The sequence below is a fragment of the Malaclemys terrapin genome, chromosome 3 (genome assembly GCF_027887155.1).
Source record: "Malaclemys terrapin pileata isolate rMalTer1 chromosome 3, rMalTer1.hap1, whole genome shotgun sequence".
Classification (NCBI taxonomy): Eukaryota; Metazoa; Chordata; order Testudines; family Emydidae; genus Malaclemys; species Malaclemys terrapin.
The window spans coordinates 197,312,486-197,320,536 of record NC_071507.1 but is presented as its reverse complement, the minus strand read 5'-3'; positions in this window follow the sequence as shown (position 1 = coordinate 197,320,536).

Sequence of the window (8,051 nt, the reverse complement as noted above, 5' to 3'; positions counted from 1 at the left end):
TGGGGATTTTTTTTCACCAGCCAAAATTCTGTCATGTCCGAATGGATTTTCAGGGGGGGAAACAAAGACCCCTCTCTGATCACAGAACTCTTCTCCTGCCAAAGTTCAAGGTCTGTCACATGCCGTGGAGGCATTTCAGAGTTCTTTTTTTAAAAAGGAGAATTAATTATTATAATGTAATGTATTAACTGGAAATTTTAATAGAGGGTGTCAAATCTCTCTCTCTATTATCCTATTTGATATACATCTGACCTGAGGCAATCTGGAATATGAACACAAAAACCACAATAGGAAGGTAAAATATCTTCATGGCTCAGGGTCGGCCAGGTGATCAAGACGGTCGCTTTTGGCCTTAATGTTTATGAGTTGCTAGAGAGAAGAGGCACCAAGACAGACAGGAGATGGAGAGCCCCTGTATCATAGTGGCACAGCACCACCATTATAGTTAAGGTTACAGCATGAATTCTATTTAAAGGTCAACATTTCTAATTCCCCTAAAATTGACATTTTAGTTCGTCTGTGTGTTAGTTGTTTTATCTGTTCGATTTTTGTCGGTTGGTTGGTTTGTTGTGTGCTTGCTTGCATGTCATGTGATTGCTCGATTGAAGATTGTAGCGTGGTCTGTTTTGAGGGCTGTGTACTAGGCTAGGCTCAGAGCTCACTAGCTAGCCTGCTATCCCTTGATTCTTAACCTCTGTGGCATCCCTTGAGGGGAGGGTGGGGGAAGCTAACTCAGAGAGAACAGGGTTTTTTAAAGCCAGCTCCTAAGTGATCAGAGGAGCTTGAGAAAAGGGGAGTTTAGAGAGGGAGTGTGATAGGCAGATACGCTTAATAACAAACATACTCTAAACTTAGACAAACTGCCCATTCCATCCCACAAAAAAATCTGCAAGAGTAAACATAATGCAAGCAGAAGTCCAGCGGCAGGATGGGGGTCTATCTAGTTTATTACATTGAAGTCTAGGATTACCTGCCTGGTGGGCTGGTGGTCTGTGTGTGCATAAGGTGCAAGCAATTCATGGCCCTCAGGCACACAGTACATGAGTCCTGAGTCCAGAGTGGTGGAACTGGAGAAGCAAAGGGAGACAGAGAAACACCAAGAGGAGACTTTCTGGGACACTATACAGTGGTCCCACCCCCAACCTGACAGCCTCTGTGCTGTTAAGGAGGATGAAAGTCTCAGAGAAGGAGAACATCAAGCTGGAGTGGAGGAAACCCATCCCATAGTTGGAATCCACCTTCCAGATGATGTTATGGTATCCTCTCGCACTGGGGATACCCCTCCTGGGGAGGGAACCCAGTTACTAGGAACTGCCAGGTAATAGTAATGGGGGGGTTCAATTATTAGAAATATAGATAGTTGGGTTTGTGATGACCAAGAGAACCGCATGGTAAATTGCTTGCAGGTTGTGGCTCTCATGAGACATCTAGACAGATTTACATGCAGTGCTGAGGTGGAGCTGGTGGTCATGGTTCATGGTATGTGTAGGTACCAATGACAGAGAGAAAGGTAGGAGAGAGGTCCTGGAGGCTAAATTTAGGCTGCTAAGAAAGAGATTAATGCTCCATGGTAGCATTCTCTGAAATGCTTCCAGCTCCACTCACCAGGCCTGTTAGAGAGGCAGAATAGCAGGGTTTCAATGTGTAGATGAGACAATGGTGTAGGGATGAGGGTTTTAGTTTAATTAGGAATTGAGGAACCTTTTGGGAAAGGAGGAGCCCATACAGGAAGAATGGGCTCCTCCTAAATAAAAAAGGAACCAGACTGCTGGCATGTTGAATTAAAAATGTTGTAGAGGATTTTTTAAGCTAAGGGCTGAGGGAAAGCTGATAGGTACAGAGGAGAACATGGTTCGGGTGGAGATATCCCTGGGGGGTGAGTTTACTCTATATCCTAATAAAGAGGATAGAAAAGAAGTTGATAAAGTACAGGTAGGAGTTAGAGAGGAACAATTAAACATAAAAGAGTCCCATTTAAATATAACACATGAAGGCAAGCAACTGAATTTTGACAAAATGTACAAGTGCTTCTATACAAATAATATCCTTCTAAATACTAAAATGGGTGAATTAGAGTGCCTGGCGTTAATGATGATATTGATATAATAGGCTTCCTGTAAACTATTGATATATAACTGTGTTAAAAGATGGAAACACTAACACATATGTTGAAATCAACGACTTGTTTTATTGGTAGCTGAAGGGTTTGGGTTTTTTTGGTCAGCCTTCTGCACAAATGGCCCACCTCTTCTCATAAAATTCTCAAATCGTCCCGCGGGTAGATCTAATTGTGTATCACTGCCCTATAGTGTTAAATCTGAAAGGTACTAATGCAGGGGTGGCCAAACCGTGGCTCGTGAGCCACATGTGGCTCTTTTACAGTTAAAATGTGGCTTGCAGAGCCCCTCCCCTGCATTCCCTGCCTACCAGACTGTTCAGGGAAAGCTTGGGACTTCTGCCCTGTAGCAGGGTGGTGTGGCTAGGAGTTTCTGTCCAGCAGGAGGTGGATATCTGGGCTTCAGCCCCATGGGAGGCACCTGCTGGGGCGTGGGACTTCAGTGGGTATGTGGCTTCAGCCCAAGCCCCGGCAGGCATACTCCAGGGGGCTGAAGTTCCAAGACCCCCCAACCCCACAGGGCAGAAGCCCCTAGTTACACCAACCAGCTGCAGGGCTGAAACCCTGAGCCCCATCAGGGATGCCCCGGCTCTTGAACTCTTGAAGATTGTCATATGTGGCTTGGAGGGTCAGTAAGTTTGGCCACCCCTGTGCTAATGACTGAATGAATCACACATCTCATTGAGATCGATAGCTGGGAATTTACCCTTCAATTAACACAACTAATGACAAGTTAATGACAAGCTCTGGCCTAAGACAAAAAGGACTTTTGGATGGAATGGCTGGGCATTGCTGCAAGTTTGTGAGTCATGGAGAGCGATTTTATATTCGCAGAGTGTAATCATAGTCTATGGGAGAGAAACGGAATGCCTGATGGGAGGGGATATGTATTAGGCAGCAGAGGAGTGAGTGATGAGGGAGAGGGTTGCAGTGAGGGGAGAGAGAGGACTTATGGGGAGCGGGATATATTGGTCTGTAGGGAAAGTGAGGGGAGAGAGATGGGAGCTCAGGTGAGGTAGGCATGGGGCTTAGAGGGAGTGAAGGAGTGGGACACTTGGAAAGGAGACATGGGGGTGAATCATAGAATCATAGAAGTGGAAGGAACCTCGAGAGGTCATCTAGTCCAGTCCCCTGCACTCGTGGCAGGACTAAGTATTATCTGGCAGGGGGATGGGGAGACCAGAGGAACAGGGGCACCTATCAGCCCCACATTCTCCCCTCCCATGTGTGCCAGGGTCTGGGGCCCGGCTTTCAGAACTTTGAGTTTTGTTCAACTCAGCGTTCTGCAAGGGGACGACATACCACCAATCAACTTTAATGCTGCATTAACATAGCTTTGTGCCATTGAATTCATAGAGGGCTGGTGACTGTGCTATATAGAACTGCAGGAATTTTGTTTGATGCAAGTGATATTTATCAGATGTGGGCTGCAATCTGTTAATTATTATTATTTTTATTTGTACAGCACAATCAAAATTCCTGGCACATTTCAGGGAATTACACGTGGCAAATGCCTGGCTTGAGGAAGCTGCACCTAATAAATTCTACTGCCTGCTCCAGTGCCACTTGAAATCAAATGTAAGACTCCCACTGACATCATTAGGGTTTGGATGAGGGCCCGACTGCCTGAGGAATTCCAGGAAACCGGTCTATCTGGGGAGATGTATGGCAGCAAGGTGTGTGTCTGTGTGTTTGTTCTCAACAAATTGTACCAATAGCCTATGTGAATTTAGGGTATTTTTCCTATTTTATGCATCCAAACCCAGCAAGATAAAGTCTTGCTGCAAATGTGTGTGTGTGGAGGGGGGGGGGGGGCGATGTGGCTGGATAGCAGGGAGAGTAAGGGTAGCTACTGAAATTGAGCAAGGGGATGGCCAGCCAGCTCAAGTGTGGGAAATGGGGTTCCAGCAATTCCTGCCTGCTCCCTAGTCTGATCCTGGGTGCCACTGCAACTGCTCCCCGCCACCAACCCAACCCCCCTCCCTCCCCACACACACATGTGTGGGTTAACATGGGGGCAGAGCCCCCACAATATTTCCATAATTCCAAAATTCTTAAAATGAGGAAAAAACAAATTAAATCTCTCCCTTTTTCTTGTGGTTTTGTTTTGTTGCTGTAACAACAGGCAGCCTTCACAATAGCAGTGAAAAGGGCAGACACTTTTGGTGTGTTGAATATGTGAGAGTCAATGGCCCCTGCAGATACTAAGCACCAGTTAAGGATTTGTCTCATCCACACTATTTGGAGAGGAGAGAATGAGAAGTGACTGGGCTACAACTGCAGCCAGGAAAACTGAAGAAAATTTCTAAGGCTTCTGTAGTGGAATTGGGCCTATCAATGCAACTAGGTACTCACGGCTCACTGGGTGCCCAAGAAGGTCGAGCAGTTGTGGCCTTGATAACGGTCAGTTTTTCACCTAGTGAAGCAGGCCTGCTAGTTTTGAAGGCCTAGATGCTGCCACACTTATATCTACACTACAAGTGTTAGAGCTGTACAGTGGCAGTTCTGAAGGTATGCCACTGTAGTGTGAACATTTTTTACAGCAACTAAAGGGGGTTTTCTGTCACTGCCCTAAATCCACCCCCCTAAGAGGCATAGTTAGGTCAATGGAAGAATTCTTCAATCAACCTAGCAGAGTCTACACCAGGGCTTAACTACACCAGGTCGACTTAACTATGTCTCTCAGGGGTGTGAGTTATTCACACCCCTGATGTGATGTAGCTGGGATAACCTATCTTTGAAATCTTTTGAATCTTTGCAAACTCATGGAGATCGGGAAGCTGGATATGAGTCAGCAGTGTTCCCTTGTTGCCAAGAAGGCTAACAGCATATTGGGCTGCATTAGTAGGAGCATTGCCAGCAGGTCGAGGGAAGTGATTATTCCCTTCTATTCAGCACTGGTGAGGCCACATCTGGAGTATTGTGTCCAGTTTTGGGCCCCCCACTACAGAAAGGATGTGGACAAATTGGAGAGAGTCCAGGGGAGGGCAACAGAAATTATCAGGGGGCTGGGACACCTGATTTATGAGCAGAGGCTGAGGGAACTGGGCTTATTTAGTCTAGAGAAGAGAAGAGTGAGGTGGGATTTGATAGCAGCCTTCAACTACCTGAAGGGGAATTCCAAAGAGGAGGGAGCTCGGCTGTTCTCAGTGGTGGCAAATGACAGAACAAGGAGCAATGGTCTCAAGTTGCAGTGAGGGAGGTTTAGGTTGGATATTAGGAAACAGTGTTTCACTAGGAGGGTGGTGAAGCACTGGACTGGGTTACCTAGGTAGGTGGTGGAATCTCCATCCTCAGAGGTTTTTAAGGGGAGGCTTGACAAAGCCCTGACTGGGATGATTTAGTTGGGATTGGTCCTGCTTTGAGCAGGGGATTGGACTAGATGACTTCCTGTGGTCTCTTCCAACCCTAATCTTCAATGATTCTATGTTTTGGGCGTAGATCAGGCCTTACATTGCATCGTTCCATCATCCAGAAACAGCCCCACTGGTATCGATGTCACAGTTCACAGAGCAAGATCTACTCACTGTGAGGGGTGGTGGCAGACCCCTCATATCTAGTCATTGTGCATGTTTTGTGCTGCTGGTGGTGCTGTGGACACAATCCTAGCAAATCCCAGCCTGTCCAAAGCAGAGTCTGTGTGGTTAGTCACCAAAGTCATATTCTCCATAGCCCACCTAATTATTATATGAGATTGCAGTGAAGCTACCTGGTGCAGTGATATTGGCCAGTGGGCTCTTTTCCCTTCTGATATCCTCAGGTGAGCAGACATTCTTATACAATGGGACCAGAGAGAGACAACTAATAAGGTCAAGACACAACATCTACTAAGGAACAGTTTAAAACTCTGTGTTTATTTAAAAAAAATAGCAAACATTTCATTCAAATGCTTTTTAAGCACTTAGCAGAATATATAAAAAAAAAAAAAAGTTCAAGAAATCCATCTCTTCAGTTCAGGGTTAATGAATCTCACAGACATTTCCCTGAAGACCAAAGAGATTTCCAGCAAAAGAGGGAAGACCAGACTTGACTTTCTTGATATTTGTAAGCTAAATAACAAGCAGAGGGGAAAAAAAAAAACTTTAAAAAACTAAAACCCTTTCAGGTATCCTAATACTTTATAAAGAGACAAAAAAATAGCACAGACCCATTGCTATTTTCTTCTTTGCAATTGCCCTACAATAACCTGGGTCTAATATCGACAGTGCATTAGAGTACTAAGACATGCCTGACAAGGTGCATAACAAGAGTATCGGTAGATCGAATCTCTGAGCAGGGCTGTCCAGAGCTCTAAGATGATGGGAGCGGAGAGTAGACCACCAATCATCCCCTGCAAAGTCAGGCAAGCGATGGTCCATCTCCTCAAAACGCTGAGGGGAAAATGTAGGAGGCAGACAGACCTCCCCTCAGGAACAGAGCACAAAGCAAGGAGGCAGCATAGGGCCCTTAGGAGGGATGGTTCCATCATGAGGGGCCTCCAGGAGAGGACGTTTGATGGGATGTGAGAAGAATATTTAACTCCCCTATCTCCCTAAGCTATAGAGATTTGGGTTCCATGTGTGCGAGTGTTCCTCAAATGTCTGCAAAGTTTCCCTCCAACTTGTGTTTGGTTCTGACAAGAGGCCAAGTGGGTTTAATTGGCAGCAGAAGGGGAAGAGGAGGCATTTATTATTTTTTGGGCAGAGGGGTGTTTTTTATGTTTTCTGGAGCAGTTTGCCCATCCCAACCTGTGACACCCACATTCTACAGCCTCTCCCAAACACAGATGTCGTCATCAGTGTGACAGCCAGTACCAATTAAATGCAGGTCCTTGGATTCTACTCAACAGCTGAAGGGAACCTAGCTGAGGCATCTGTAGGGAAAATGTGGTGTGCTGACACCTGTATTAAAAGTGTTAGTTATCACTTTAAATGCTCAAGGTATTGTCTTGGTCCGTCTTGAAGGCTAGGGAAGTTTGTGCTCTGGGCTTAGCAGGGTCAGCAGCTAGACAGCCTGGAATAAGGTGGAGTGAGTTGTGACTCTCTGTTTAGGGAGCAGCTACTTTCTGTTTAACGGGGGTTGTGTACTGTTGTTCTGAATTCTAAGAAACAAAAGAATGTTAGGATATAACCTTCCAGCAAGAGTGTTTTTGTTTTTATCTAACTTCTCTGTGGGTATGGCGTGAACGTAACAGGGAAAGAAGAGTGAGGTGACCGGCCAAAGTGCCGTGCCCACTCCTTTTGTCTCCCACTGGGTGGGATAGCATTTCGGTTCCGTGTCCTGTCTCTGTGGAGAAAGTGGCAGGTGAGAAGACCAGCACCCTACATCTATAGAGACAATTGAAATACAGGGGAAAGACAAGGGGACGAGAGAGGCAGGTCCCTTCCAATGCCTCATTTCCCTGTTTTTGTCCCCCTCTGTGTGGCTATAGGACTAGTGGATTCGATACTTGGTCCTCTCCCTTCTCCCCTATATATTTTTTTTTATTTTCTGCCTACAAATGGGTGAAAATGAAGGAAAAAGGAAGGTGAGGACTGGAAGGGAGATTCCAAAGCTGGTTGTTAAACTTTGTGGTGATTCATTATTTGTCAGCTCTGAGGTTTGGTTACAGTGAATTCCCAAGGGGACACTGAGGTGTCAAACTCCTCTATAGAACCCTTCAACATTTTCTTGGCCGCAGTTTCAGTCCAATGACTTCTTGTTCTCTCCTCCATGAGAGAATGAGACAAATCCTAAGAGGATCTTAGCACCTGCAAGTGCCTTTAGCTTCCACATGTTTGATTCATTGACAGTTTATGTCTGTACTTTAGAGTGTTATCAGTAAGGCTGATGTTTGTTGCGGGGGGGGGAGGAAATAAGGTAAACTCATGGTTTCTCCCATCACTACCTTAATTTAGATTCAAAAGGAGACAATGCAAAAACATAACAATACATTCCTGGCACACAGTATTTTCAG